General features: G+C 42.9%; 1 long non-coding RNA gene across 1 annotated transcript in view; it reads right to left on the bottom strand.

Annotated features, from left to right (window-relative positions):
• Window positions 1-15,069, bottom strand: part of LOC129048197 (uncharacterized) — a 67,596-nt gene that overhangs the window by 37,158 nt on the left and 15,369 nt on the right. The window contains exons 4-7 of the long non-coding RNA XR_008510362.1: window positions 11,350-11,574; window positions 10,884-10,977; window positions 8,387-8,555; window positions 3,076-3,198 (exon numbers count right to left, since the gene is read on the bottom strand). This is a non-coding gene — a long non-coding RNA (uncharacterized LOC129048197). The remainder of the gene's footprint in view (window positions 1-3,075; window positions 3,199-8,386; window positions 8,556-10,883; window positions 10,978-11,349; window positions 11,575-15,069) is intronic.

Genomic DNA, 15,069 nt, shown 5'->3' with positions numbered 1-15,069 from the left:
CAGGGATAAATCACCACGGCCAGCCCTGTGTTGCTGACTTTAAAAGTCGGACAAACCGAGGTAGGGAGGAACCCAAGAGGAAGTAGAGAGCTGCCAGATTTGTACAGGGAAGGGGACTGAGAGAGTACGTGGCAGGGCCTGGATTCTCCTCCTGAAGTCTTCTCTCCTATAATGCACAGGTCAAGGCCCACAATATGTCCGGCTTGGTGCTTTGTCTGTTTTAGGTGCTCAGTCAAAGCTAGGGCTCCAGTTGAACGGAAGTGACTTAGGGGAAAGAATTCCTCAGCCTCTCCCAGCTCCTTTTGCTTCATCTTCCCTTGAATCTTCAGCCTCCATTCAGGGCTGAGCTGTGTGTCCTGGAGGCTGGGCCCCTAGAGATGGAGAATCACAGTCCTCTTCTACAGGGACTGATGCTCTTCACCTGGCTGCCCCGATACTGAACTAAGTAACCTTCCGCCCCGGATCCTGCTCTGGGAAATGTTCTCACTCTGGTTCCCCTTTCCTGAGAAGAGACTGTGACCGGCATCTGGGGGCTCTTTTCTTCTTAACATTATCACCTATTTCACATCTCAGCCACCTCAAGGACCCAGGGTGCTAGACTTATGGCATTGGGATTTTAGACAGAAATAAAATCATCTTTGCCCATGGGGGTCTTATGATGTAGTTGATCAAACAAATAGGTAAATTAGGAAATGCAGTCTTGTCAACTTTATTTTGGAGGCTTTAGAATTGATATACAAATTAAAGCAAAAATAAACAAACAAACCCACTCCCAGAACTCAGCTCTTAGACCAAAATTAAATCAAAATAATTTAGGCCTCTGAAAATTATCTCCCACTTCCTACCTCTGGCTCTCCTCCTTCACTTTCTGGAAAAAAGAAGCAAACGATCAAAGAAGTAGATTCTCTAACTCCTGATTTATTTATCCTAAATCTATAGGTGAATCACTTGTCTTTTCTGGGGCTTGTTACTTTATTGATAAATACAAATAGTAATAACAATAGCAATCATATGAATCATGTTAGTTATGTGCCAGGTATCATTCTGTTCACTTTGTTTATATTAATTTACTTAATATCCACAGTAATATTGTGAGGTACGTGCTATCGTGATCTTCATTTTACAGATGAAAAAATCAGGGTGCAGAGAATTGAAATAACTTGCTCCAGATCACATAGCTGGCCAGTGAGAGAGCCAAGATTCAATCCAATCTGGCTTCAGAATGCATGAACTTTAACCATTAACTTAATGTTGGATGGATGGATAGATGGATGGATGAATGGTGGATGGACGGATGAATAGATGGATGGATAGTGACTGAATAGTGGATGGTGGATGATGGATGGTGGATGGATGGTGGATAAATGGATGCATTTATGGATGCATGGGTGAATGCATGGTGGATGGATGGATGAATGAATGTATGGATGCATGGATGAATGGTGAGTGAAGATGGATGGATGGATGGATGGATGGACGGGTGGATGGTAGATGGGTGGATAGGTGGTGGATGGATGGATGAATGAATGAATGGATGAATGAGTGTAGATGGATTGATGAATGGATGGATGGGTGGTGGATGGATGAATGATAATAGATAAATGGATGGATGGTAGATGGGTAGATGGATGGTGGTACATGGATGGATGAATAAATGGATGAATGGTAGGTGGATAGATTGTTATGGATGGATGTGTGGTGAATGGATGATTGGATAGTAGATGAAAGGATGTATGGTAGATGGGTGGATAGATGAATGGATGAATGATGGATGAATGAATGAATAGATGGAGGAATGGGTGGTAGATGGATGGGTGGTGAATGGATGAAAGATGAATGGATGGATGGTAAATGGGAGGACAGATGTGAATGGATGAATGATGGACAGATGGATGAATGGGTGATGGATGGCGGATGGTAGATGGATGGACGAATAGATGGATTGGTGGTGGATGGTAGTTGGGTAGATAGATGGTTGGATGGGAGGTGGGTGGATGAGGATGGTAGATTAATGGATCAATGGTAGATGAGTGGATGGGTGGTGGATGGATGAATGATGGACAGATGGATGAATGGGTGGATGGTAGATGGATGGACAGATGGATGGATGGTAGTGGATGGTAACTGGGTAGGTAGATGGTGGTCAGATGGGTGGTGGATGGATGTAGATGGTAGATGAATGGATGGATGGGAGCTGGGTGGATGGATAGTGGATCAATGATGAATAGATGTATGAATGGGTGGTGGGTGGATGATGGATGGATGGACGGATGGATGGATGGATGGATGGATGGATGAATAGATGGTGGATGGTAGATGGTTAGACAGATGGTGGTTGGATGGGTGGTGGATAGATGAATGGGTGATGGATGGTCAGATGAAGACACTGGGCCCAGCTATTTCTCAGATACCTCTCTGAGGCAGATACAGCACTAACATTTAAAATCCATGCTATTGGCATAAATTGTGGTTGCTGTTCTTCCAAATTAAATAGAGGGGTATCCACTGGGAGTAAAACAGACAAAAAATGGGTCCTCCAGGACCGATTTAAATATCTGTGGAATGGAAGCAATGAAGTTATGTTTCTCCAAAATGAATTAATCTGTGAAGAGTTCCTTGAGAATCTTGGATTAAAATTGCTCTTTTAGAGCCAAGACTAACATATCTTACATAAAAGTGAAAAGAATCTTTTTAGCTCCCCCCTCCCCAAATAGATTACTGTATCCAGTCAACAAAATCTTATCTTAAACCTCCAAAGAATTACATGAGCTCTCCTTAAATTTTACTCTTTAATTAAGAGACCAGTTTGAGGTTAGCCAGATCTGGGGCTTTGACGTAGCAGTCGCCAAACCTCAGCGACAGGCCTGGTTTCCATCTCTGTGATATTAATCTTTTGACGGCCAAACATTTTCCTTAATAAAAGCATTTCATGTGCCTTACTCTTAGCAGATGCCTAACGACTGCTTAGAGAAGGAAAGAAGGAAAACCCAATGAATCTAAAGAATCGAGATAGACTGAGTTCCCTACACCAGATGGCTCACGTACGAAAGGAACCATTGTCTTCTAAAAACTCACCCTTGGTAAGATTTTGAAAGATGAGTTTTTCTTGTGATTTTGCTCAGGAGATGATTGTCTTATTTTCTTTTTAGTTGTTCAATTGGCAGGTCTAATTAATGCCATTCACTTTTTCCATGAGATCTGGAATTTAAATGTGCCTATGTGAATTTCATCCTTATGCCTCCATTTGAGTTAGTTCATGTTGTTGAGAATTCTGCAAAGTGAAAATCTCTGGACAGGAGATTGGTGTGTTACTTGGGCTCTACTATTCTGAGCCATGAAACTCTGTGCAAGACACGGAACTCTTCTTGGCCTCAGTTTCTCAGCCTCATCTCCCTTACCTGTAAAATGGAGATAATTCTATCCACCATACCCTCTAGGCATTGTAAAGAATGCATCATGACCAAAGCTAATTGCAAGTGTAGCAGTCAATATAGTTGGGGAAACAATAAGAAAAGTTATCCTGTTAAGAAGAAGAAATCATGATAAAGTAACAGTTGCATTATAATATGAACACGGCTTTGAATGTCCAAGGTTAGTTTATAACCAAACTTCCCTTACTTAACAAATCCCTCTGATATTACCAGTGAGGCAAACAACAAGATAACTTACCCTCATATAAATGATAAGACCAAAGCGGGGATAGAGAGTTTGATAGAGAGTTTGTCTAAGGGGTGGACTCAGAGACCTTTGAGGTCCTTTTGAATGAGGACACTGAGATTCCAAGTGTTTTTTTTTGTTTGTTTTGTTTTGTTTTTTGAGACAGAGTCTCGCTGTCTCCCAGGCTGGAGTTCAGTGGCGCAATCTTGGCTCACTGCAAGCTCCACCTCCCGGGTTCTCGCCATTCTCCTGCCTCAGCCTCCCGGGTAGCTGGGACTACAGGAACCCGCCACCATGCCTGGCTAATTTTTTGTATTTTTAGTAGAGACGGGGTTTCACCATGTTAGCCAGGATGGTTTTCATCTCCTGACCTCGTGATACGCCCACCTCGGCCTCCCAAAGTGCTGGGATTACGGGCGTGAGCCACCACGCCTGGCCTGCGATTCCAAGTTTATTAATGAGTTTCCTCAGATCTGGGAATTCCTCATAATTTTTCAGGGCCCTACCTCTCCCTTTGGTCTTTGGTCTTTTTAGCATTATTTATATTATAAATTTAGCATTATTTATGTTATAAATAATGCTAAAAGTATAAGTTTCCAGTAATAGAACTGCTAGGGTCGCATTAGTGGTCTTCTCTCAGTTTCAGTTCTTTACAAAATATAGGGAAAAAAATAATTTATGACAATGAATGAACTAAGATATATGGTGGTGGTTTTCATGAGAGTTGAGAGCATTAAAAAATCCATAAGCTTTGCAGCGGGAATGGTGGCTCACACCTGTAATCTCAGCACATTGGGAGGCCAAGGTGGGAGGATCGTTTGAGGCCAGGAGTTTGAGGTCAGTTTGGGCAACATAGTGAGATCCTATCTCTACCAAAAAAAAGAAAAGAAAACAAAATTTATGTAGGTTCCAAAAAACAAGCTACTTTTGGGGAACATGAATGGAGCTGGAGGCCATTCTCCTTAACAAACTAAATGCAGAAACAGAAAACCAAATCCCACATGTTCTCATTTGTAAGTGAGAGCTGAACGATGAGAACTCATGAATACAAAGAAGGGAACAGCAGAAACTGGGGCTTACTTGAGGGTAGAGGATGGGAGGAAGGAGAGGAGCAGAAAAAAATAACTACTGGGTACTACACTTAGTACCTGTACCTGGGAAATGAAATAATCTGTACAGCAAATCCCAGTGACACGAGTTTACCTATATAACAAACTTCACATGTCCCCCGAACCTAAAATAAAAGCTGAAAATAAATTAATTAATAAAATAAAACAAAATAAAATGAAAAGGGAGCTTGCTGCTTTGAAAAAACACCATGATAACCTCGAAGTCTATGTTCAGATTTAGAATTCTCGACTGTCTGGAATTCCGCAGTGGAGTATGGTGGTGTGGGGAGAGCAGGCCCTGGCTCCAGGCCTTTGTACCATAGCTCACCCTCTGTTCTCGCCTTCCTTCCATGCTGTGGGGAGACTCATACTCACCTATGTGGACATCCCAGCACACACATCCAAACTCCACTCGCCAGCACATGCAGGGGTGTGATCCAGAAAGAGGAAAGCTATGGTCCCTTAGCTCTGGGGACACCTTGTCCCAGGGGGAGGCACAAAATTGGATAAAGAGGCTTGGTGCAATGGCTCACACCTGTAATCCCAGCACTCTGGGAGGCTGAGGCAGGTGGATCATTTGAGGTCAGGAGTTCAAGACCAGTCTGGCCAACATGGTGAAACCCCATCTCTACTAAAAATACAAAAATTAGCTGGGTGTGGTGGTGGCTGCCTGTAATCCCAGCTACTCAGGAGGCTGAGGCAGGAGAATCACTTGAACCCGAGAAGCGGAGGTTGCAGTGAGCCGAGATCATGACACTGCACTCCAGCCTGGGTGATAGACCAAGACTCCATATCAAAAACAAAAAAACAAAAAAACACCTCAATAAAGAGTCAGAGTTTATTTCCCTAGAGTGAGGGGCTGTAACAGAGTGTAGCAAACTGCAAAGTCTAATGGAACAGTCCCTTACTTCAGACAATTGTTGCAAGTTTGGGGGTCTTCAGGATCACCCTCAGATTCCATAAATCAGCCAGGTATGGTGGTGTGCAACTGTAGTTTCAGCTACTTGAGAGGCTAAGGTGGGAGGATCACTTGAGCCTGGGAGGTCGAGGCTTCAATGAGCTGTGATTGCACCACTGCACTCCAGCCTGAGCAACAGAGCAAAACTCTGTCTCAAATTAAAAAAATGAAATTCTCCCCAGAGATGGCTGTGTACATTGCCTAGGTCAAGCATGTTACTTAGAGCAATTATATTTGCTTCCCAGGTACTTCTTCAGACACTGCAGCCTGGCCTTAAAAAGACTGTTCTGAGTGTCACAAGCGCTATGTAGGGACTCAAATACCAGCCAGATGATCCCTGACCCCAGAAACCTCTTCCATTCCAAAGACGCTTTGTCCACATCCCAATGGCCATAGGAGAGGCCCCAGCCCCTCTTTCAAAGTTTCTTGTTACTTCAGTGTGTGTTTATTAATAATGGCTCCTCTGAGCAAGCCTCCAGTGTGTCCAGCTCATTCATTCACAGTTCCCCTTGCTCCAGCTAGGATAGTAAAGCATTTCGAATCATGACATGTGAGGGAAGCTGAAGGAGCAAGACAAGAAAGTCTTAGAGGAAACAAGGTTTCTGATTTTAGAGATGAATGCTCCTATGAAAGAAATACCAGATTTATTGTTCATGACTTATTATTCCTGATCGGATTAGTATTCATGACATCCAAGAACTGATCTGGGACCCGTGAGTGGATATAGAGGTAGATTCCTGGCTTGGTATGAGGAAGAACAGTCTGTTTAGCACCAGAATGGGCTGCCTCTTGAGAGAGAGAGTTCCCCAGCATTCAAAGTGTGTGCAGGCAGAAGTAGTCTGTTTCACAAATTAACATTTGTTAATAGGGCATCTTGCTTCCAATAGAGAGCTTGTCTAAGGGATGGACCCAGAGACATCCAAGGCCCTTTCAAATGGGGGCACCAGGATTCCAAGTTTATTAACGAGTTTTCTCAGATCTGGGAATTCCCCATCATTTTTCAGGCCCTATCTCTCCCTTTGGTCTTTGCAGAAAGCCTGCAGTAAAAACACTTCACATTCCCCAGATATCATTCTCCCCACCCAGTTGAAAAGGTGAAAGTGACATACTTCAACCTGAGAGACTGCATTCTTATCAACAGTGCTCAGGGCAGAAGTGTGTGAAGCCAGTGAAGTCTGAAGTTCACATTTCCCTCTTTTCTCAGAAGCCCCTGCTTTTACAGAAACTTCTTTCTTCTCTTAGAACAAAGGGGTTTATTGAGCTCATGACATCTTCATCAATATACGAGAATATATAAAGATTAAGTAGGACCTGGGACATAGTAAGTGCTCAATAAATCTTTGTTGAAAGAATCAATAAATACATTTTAAAAGCAAGAGAAGAAAGAAGACAACGCTCAACCCAAAAGGCAACTATCTTAGCTGTTCCAGGCCCATCTGTACAATAGGATGAATATACTAATGGTGCTTTGCTCTTCGAGAATTAAAGCAATTCTCCTGTCTCAGCCTCCTGAGTCTGTGGATTGGATAATATAATGAATGTAACATGCTTAGCAGAGTGTCTGGCACATATTCAAGGCTTACCAAATGCTGAGGCTGGGTGTGGTGGCTCACACCAGTAATCCCAGCATTTTGGGAGGCCGAGGCAGGGACATAGCTTGAGCCTAGGCAGGCACATAGCTTGAGCTCAGGAGTTCAAGACCAGCATGGGCAACACGGCGAAACTCTGTCTTTACAAAAAAATTTTAAAAAATTAGCCAGGTGTGGTGGCAGATGCCTGTGGTCCTAGCTGCTCAGGAGGCTAAGGTGGGAGGATCACCTGAGCCCAGGAGGAAGAGGTTGCGGTGAGCTGTGATCACGTCACTACATTCCAGCCAGGGTGACAGAGCAAGATACTGTCTTAGAAAAAATAAAATAAAAGTAAATTCATGCAAGTTCTCTTCCTCTGTTGTTGTAATTATTATTATTACTGTTGCTTTAAACAATGTGATCTGAAACATGGTGGACAAGGGAAAGAGTTGTTCGGGATTAGAATAGGGCTTCTTCCTGGCTATCCCCTCCGCCGCCTTTTTTTTTTTTTTTTTGAAATGGAGTTTTTCTCTTGTTGCCCAGGCTGGAGTACAACGGAATAATCTCAGCTCACTGCAACCTCCACCTCCCTGGTTCAAGTGATTCTCCTGCCTCAGCCTCCCAAGTAGCTGGGATTACAGGTGGCCGCCACCATGCCCAGCTAATTTTTGTATTTTTGTGTTGGCCAGGCTGGCCTTGAACTCCTGACCTCAGGTGATCCGCCTGCCTCGGCCTCCCAAAATGCTGGTTACCCCTTTTGTCGCATCACACCACGTCATCTTATCACATCATCTGGGAATGGCAAACTATTTCATGCAGATTTTAAGGAGATAAAACCAGACCCTCACTTGGCAGAGGGGTGCATTTTCTTGCTTCAGAGGGTTGGATTGCCGAGAGAACCAGGGACTTGTGCTCATTGCCTTGGTAATTACAGAACCCTCTGTAAGATGGTAGATGTCAGAATTACAGATGGAAATGAGCCCTGGGCTTCAGAGGAAGTTAAGGGTAGTCTGAGAAGATTTTATATAGGGAATGTATATTGGAAAATGTCGTAAAAGAATGAGTCTATGATTTAAGTTTTCAAAAGTACTTACCAACAGGTGGGAGAATTTGTGAAAACCAAAACATATATGTTTTTTAAAATCTTGTCGATTCAGGCTGTGTGTGCTGCCAGTCACTGCTGGGGGCGGGGGCAGACCAGGCCCACTGCTACCTCATCTTCCTTCTAGCCTGAGCTTCTGTTGATGTCATCCCTGTTGGACCCTGGATGAGAAAGCAAACGGGAACAACACGAGGAAGACGAGACATCTTCCCCAGTGAGAAATCTGCAAGTGTGCCGTTTTAGAGTTCATGGTAACATCTTTTCTTTGTTCTTTTTTTTAATTTAATTTAATTAATTTTTTTTTTTTTTTTTTTTTGAGACGGAATCTCACTCTTGTTGCCCAGACCGGAGTGCAATGGCACGATCTCGGCTCACTGCAACCTCTGCCTCCTGGATTAAAGCAATTCTCCTGTCTCAGCTTCCTGAATAGCTGGGATTACAGGCACCCACCACTACGCCTGGCTAATTTTGTATTTTTAGTAGAGACAGGGTTTGACCATATTGGCCAGGCTGGTCTTGAACTCCTGACCTCAGATGATCTGCCCATCTCAGACTCCCAAAGTGCTGGGATTACAGGCATGAGCCACAACACCCAGCCATCTTTTCTTTGTTCTAACAGTTCTAGCAAAGCACTGTTCCTCTCTGCAAGCAGGGAAAATCCCAGAGTACTAGGCTAGGTTTGGGAGGCCAAGGTGGGAGGATCGCTCAGGGTCAGGAGTTTGAGACCAGTCTGAGCAACAGAGGGAGATCCTCCTCATCTCTTCAAAAAATACAAAATCATCTGGGCATGGTGTTGCACACCTGTAGTGCCAGCTGAAGGAGAGACTAAGGCAGGAGGCAGGAGGATCACCTGAGCCCAGGAGCTCAAGACTGCAGTGAGCCACGATTGCACCACACTCCAGCCTGGGCAACAGAGCAAGACCCTGTCGAGAAGGAAAGGAGAGCAGAGGAGAGGAGAGGAGAGGAGAGGAGAAGACTTAATGTAGGGTCGAATGATTTATTATCATTTAATTTTAAAAAAGACAAAGGTTCAAAGAGATTCTATTGTTCAGTATGATTCACTTGCTAAGTGTCATGAGGGGCCTATAATCCAGGCCACTAATGACCCATGAAACCAAATGCCCTGGTGAGTCAACCTCAAAAATTACCTAGTCATACTAATAAGTATTAAGCACAAACAAAAAACACTTGTTAAAAGCTGCAGACAGTATCAATGTGTATTATTAGCCAGTTATAACTCAAGCCTTTAAAACCAGGCAGGTCACAATAGGCTCTTCAAACACCTTTCTGACATAACTAAGGCAATCAGCCCATTGCACCGTAACCGGAAGACAATAACTAATGGCAATTGCCACGTATAGTGTGAAGGCCTCTCCTTGTGGATTCAGAATGGAGCATGGACCACAATTCTCAGAAGCAACTTCTAGAGAGGTAAACTGTATTCTTCCCATTCCTCAGATAGAGAAAGATCAAAGCATGTATATAAGTAATTTGCTTATTTTCAGACTATGTTATGTAATTAAACTATATCCCAGGGCAGATCCTGCATGGTAACTTTTGTGGGGGGGCGGAGGACAGAGTCTCACTGTCATCTAGGCTTCAGTGCAGTGGCGCGATCTCTGCTCACTGCAACTTCCACCTCCCGGGTTCAAGCGATTCTCATTCCTCAGCCTTCCGAGTAGCTGGAATTACAGGCATGTGCCACCACGCCTGGTTATATAGTCACCTTTTATTAGGTGTAGGCAGTCATAACATTATTGTTCCAGAAGACAGAAGTTGTCTTTTTTTACCTGAATTTCCCAAAGATTGCTTCTCAGAAATAACTGCTTTAATGGTCCCCAACTGGTGTGAATGGAATAGTTAATTAAAATTCTATGATGAAGTGCATTAGAATTTGCAATAAGCCTCTTGCCTTTTATTCACTCTAGATGACTGCCCTCTGACATCATTGTTTTTTTCTTCTAGATGTTGGGTGTAATGCCAGCCATTGTTACAATACGACATTGCATTTTATACCTGAGATCACTGACTGGTTGTCAACAGATAGAATCATGTAGTCCCCTGTTGTACAAACAGAACATTCTGACGACTATTCATTAAGTGAAATATAATGGAACACTTAAAGTGACCCCAAGATTAAACTCTTATTTGGGGTTTGTCTAATGACTAATGGTCACTACCACCAGTTTGGAGACATTACAACAAAACTCTGCTGCTGACAAAAATATTAACCATAAATGATGAGAAATTTTCAGTTGGGACCAAAAGAACATCTGGAGGCCATTAAAGCAGGAGAATTTTCCCTCTATGTCCTGATTGCCAAACTTAGAACCAACCACCCAGAAACTGTGGCCCTCATGCTAACTCAATGTTTATATTTCATTAAAAATGATTTCAAGGGTTTGCGTCTTGCACTTCGTGGCCCAACTCCCATGCATACAGCTTTTCATCTCACTGAGCATGTCCTGGAGCAGACGAGCATTCCTCACCTCTTGGTTTCAGAAGAAGGAGCTTCTTGGGGAATAATTCCAGGTTCTTTTTTTGCATCTAGAATCTAACCAAGAATCTGTAGGTCCTGCCATCCTAGGATAAATGAGAAGAAAACAAGGATGCAAGACCCAACAATAAAAATATTAGAATTTTAAAAATACTATACTAGGGTTTGCTTTTAAATACCTAGTAAAGCTACAATAAGTCATGAAATTGATGAATGGAAAGTTATATAATTTCAGCTGTGTATTAGTTGCTTTTTGCTGCTATAACAAATCGCCACAAACTTTGTGACTTAAGACAGATGTAGCCAGGCATGGTGGCTCATGCCTGTAATCCCAGCACTTTAGGAGGCTGAGGCAGGAGAATCAGTGAGCCAAGATCACACCACTCCACTCCATCCTGGGCAATAGAGCAAGATTCCATCTCAAAAAAGAAAAAAACAAAACAAGACGGATATATTACCTTACAGTTCTTGAAGTTAGAAGTCCAACACAGGTTGCACTGGACTAAAATCAGGGCATCAGCCGGGCTGCATTCCTTTCTGGAGGTTCTAGGGGGAAATCTCTTTCTCTGTCTTTTAGCTTCTTGCAGCTGCTCCATTCCTTTGTTTATGGCCTATTCTCCATTTTCAAAGCCAGCAAAGTTGCATCTTTCTAACTTTTCTTCTGCAGGAATATCGCCTTCCAACTATGGCAAGAAAAGGTTGTCTGAGTTTAAAGATTTGTGTGATTCATTTAGGCCCACTAAAATAATCCAAGATAATCTTCCCATCTCAAGATTCTTAATTTAATCACATCTGCAAAGTTCCTTACAAAAGCAACATATTCACGAATTGCAGGGATTAGGATGTGGACATCTTTGGGGGATCCATATTCTGCCTATCATGAGCTATTTCCAGACTCCAAGTAGTAAAGAGAGTTGAAACTCAAAAGCTCATCAGTCACCTTTTTTCATTGTCATTCCTTTTAGCATTGAGTTTTACCGTAGGAAATAGGACAGATGTTTTCAATACCTAAAACCTTAAACATAGAACAATTTCACAAATGTCATGAAACCAGAATGAATCTCTTGGCTGAAAGTTTTTCAATTTTCAAAGAACTAATTTTAATTTTACTAGTAAATTTGAAATGGATCCAGCTTGACTGTTGTACTTTTATATGAGACACTAAATCATGGTTCTTTGGAAATGGCAACATTGAAAGCATAAACTGTCATTTTCCCAGAATGTGTGGAACGGCAGATGTGGTTGATATAATGTGTTTCTTAACACATCTTTTCACCCTGAACTCACTCCCACCATGTGATTATATGCATTGCAGGGCATACAGCAGCCTTGGTCGGTGCACGTGTTCGCAAGTAGTTTCGCCTATTTCTCAAGCATATATTCCTATGGGTGCCTGGCAAATGCCTTAGCTGAAGACAAGGTGTCCAAGGAATAAGTACTTGCTGCTGTTTTCCAGCACACACCACAGTTTCAGCTGATTCTCAGCAAAGGGCATTTCTTCTACTCCGGGATCTGTGAATTTGCTCATAGTTTTTAACAACCTGCAGCCCGGCTCAAGTCATAGCCTGGATCCCAATTTGAAATTAGCTACATTTTATTAGTAAGTGTCCAGAAGTGGCTTGGCGGGTCATTTTCTGTCCTGTAAAATGTGGTTCTTATTGGCAGTAACATGCTTTTTGGGCACTGACTCATGTTCTCTCTTCAAGCAATGATTCCTTCAGGAGGCACACGCTATATCTAGGTTTGCTGTGTGCAACACATCAGACCCTGGCCATAGGGTGACTTAGCAAAGGTACAGGCAGTTTATTGCACTCCTATGTACACTTCAGGTCCTGTGCTAAGAATTTTAAGGGCATTATCTCATTTAACTTTACAAAACCCTATAAGATAGAATCTATTAATCATCCCATTTTCAGATGATGAAAGCAAGATTTAAAGTGCACAACCTCATGAAACTGACATGCTTGGGCTGGACTATATTGAGACTAGGTGAGGTGAGTGAGCACTCAGTTTGGTGCAAAATGTAAAGGAAAGCCAAAAGGCTCAGTAAGCAAGGTAAAGGATATTTCAGTGCAATTTTAAAAAAATGCAAAATTAGTGAAAACATTCCATAGTAAAATATTAAAATGTGAAAAAAAGACAAGACTCTGACCTTATACTTGTAGGACTCAGCCTTAATCACCTGACTCTAATCCTGGCCCTGCTGAATCTTGTCCCTTCCCTGGCTGGAATTTGAACCCAAGGCTGGTTGAGACTGAAGCCCATATTTGTACCCACTACTCTATAGGATGCGTCTGCCTCCTCTGCCAGCGGGGCAGCTGGGAGGTACTTAAATTGCTTTTCAACAATGATGACAGGCTGGGTGCAGTGGTTCATGCCTGTAATCCCAGCACTTTGGGAGGCCGAGGTGGGAGGATTATTTCAGGCCAGAAGTTTGAGAGCAGCCTGGGCAACATAGCAAGACCCAGTTTCTAAAAAAAAAAAAAAAAAAAATGTAGTTAGCCAGGCATGGTGGCATGCACCAGTAGTCCCAGCTACTCAGGAGGCTGAGGTGGGAGGATACTTGGAGCTCAAGAGCTGGAGGCTCCAGTGAGCTCCACTGCACTCCAGCCTGGGCAACACAGCAAGACCCTGTCTCTAAAAGAAAACAAACAAAAAAAACAAAACCAAATAAAAAAAAATAATGATGAAAACAGAGCTGATCCTCTCTGCTACCCATCCCTGTGAAAGTTACATTGCAGCAGGACTAAGAGTGGCATCAGTGATGGTGAGAAGTCATGTGAAGTAGCCTCTGATCCTTATATCAGCCAAGGAAACTCTTGGTAGAGTGAGTCCCAGTTTAGGGAGAGGGACTTTTCGCTGAGCAAATCAGTAGTAATCAGTCTGTGAGTAGATTTGCTTTAGTGCAAGTGCCGTGACTCAGTTCAGATGGACCCAGGGCCGCCTGGCAACTAATCTATTCCCGAGTGATTTTGTGACCTCTTCCTCCCTGCCCAGCCGGCCCCCTGCAGGTGGCACTGTGGACTCAAGGCCTCTATTCCTCCTAAAATAGAAATTCCTTTGCACAAGTCGATTGGAAAGCCAGCGCCCTCTTTAACTTCTCGTCTCCTGCAATTCGAGCAGCTGTTGAGCCACTGCCAAACAATGCCCACAGCTCTTTTGAGTGCATCCCTCACTGCAGCCCCGCCTGTCCAGCTTCCACGGCTGTGGAGGGGACGCACGAACCACACTTCTGTCAAAGAGGGTACTCCATAAAATTGTCATTCCTCCTGCCTCTTTCTCCTTTCCCAGCCAGATCTGAACTTCGTATTACATTACTTCTGGTAGCATCTTCTTGTATATCTCAGTTTAAACTTTTGGCCATAACTTCAGTACCCAAGCTTTAAAAAACATGTTGCTTTCTTTAAATGTCATCATGAAATTGAGCAGGATGCTTTGCTCTGAGGAAGCCATCCTTTTCCTGGGATCCACAGTGATATCTCTCTACCCTCAGAGCTCTCCCTGGGCTCAGGGTACTTGCTCTATTTCATGTTCAACTCAAAGTCACTTTCTCTGTTGGACACTTTAGTTGTTCCAGTTCACAAATGGATTATGCAATTTTTTTATTTTTTTAAGAATTCTTGCTCCTTCTTCCTCTACTTTTTAAAAATTTTCTGTAGAGACTAGGTCTTGCTATATTGCCCAGGCTGGTCTTGAACTCCTGGCTTCAAGCGATCCTCCCACCTTAGCCTCCCAAAGGGCTGGGGTTACAGGTGTGAGCCACTGAGCCTGGCCTTCCTCTTTCTTCTTAAGACACAAACATAATTTTCTCTATGTTTTCTTCTGCTAAGAGTATTAACAAATATATTCTTCCTTTGTCAACAACAAATACATGTCTGTTACAGGCCAGGCTCAATATCATCTCATGGATTTTCCTTATTCTCTGAGAGTTTGGCTGAGGCTCTTCTCAAAAATTCCTCTGAACTTAGCTATTTGCTCTAGTCAAGGGGGATCTGGGTAGTTGAAAAAAAGAATGTCTTAATCTGTCCTGGAGACAGCTGAGTTTAATAACAACAATCAAAAAGGAGAATATTCTTCTCTGAAGACAGCTGAACAATTGTTCCAGCAAATACCGTTATATTTTATTAAAAAATAATACATGAAAGGTAGGTAAGTAATGGAGGTACTCATATTTCCAG

Source organism: Pongo abelii, chromosome 8 (assembly GCF_028885655.2).
Source record: "Pongo abelii isolate AG06213 chromosome 8, NHGRI_mPonAbe1-v2.0_pri, whole genome shotgun sequence".
In the NCBI taxonomy this organism is placed as follows: Eukaryota; Metazoa; Chordata; class Mammalia; order Primates; family Hominidae; genus Pongo; species Pongo abelii.
This window is presented reverse-complemented; position numbering and strand designations above follow the sequence as displayed.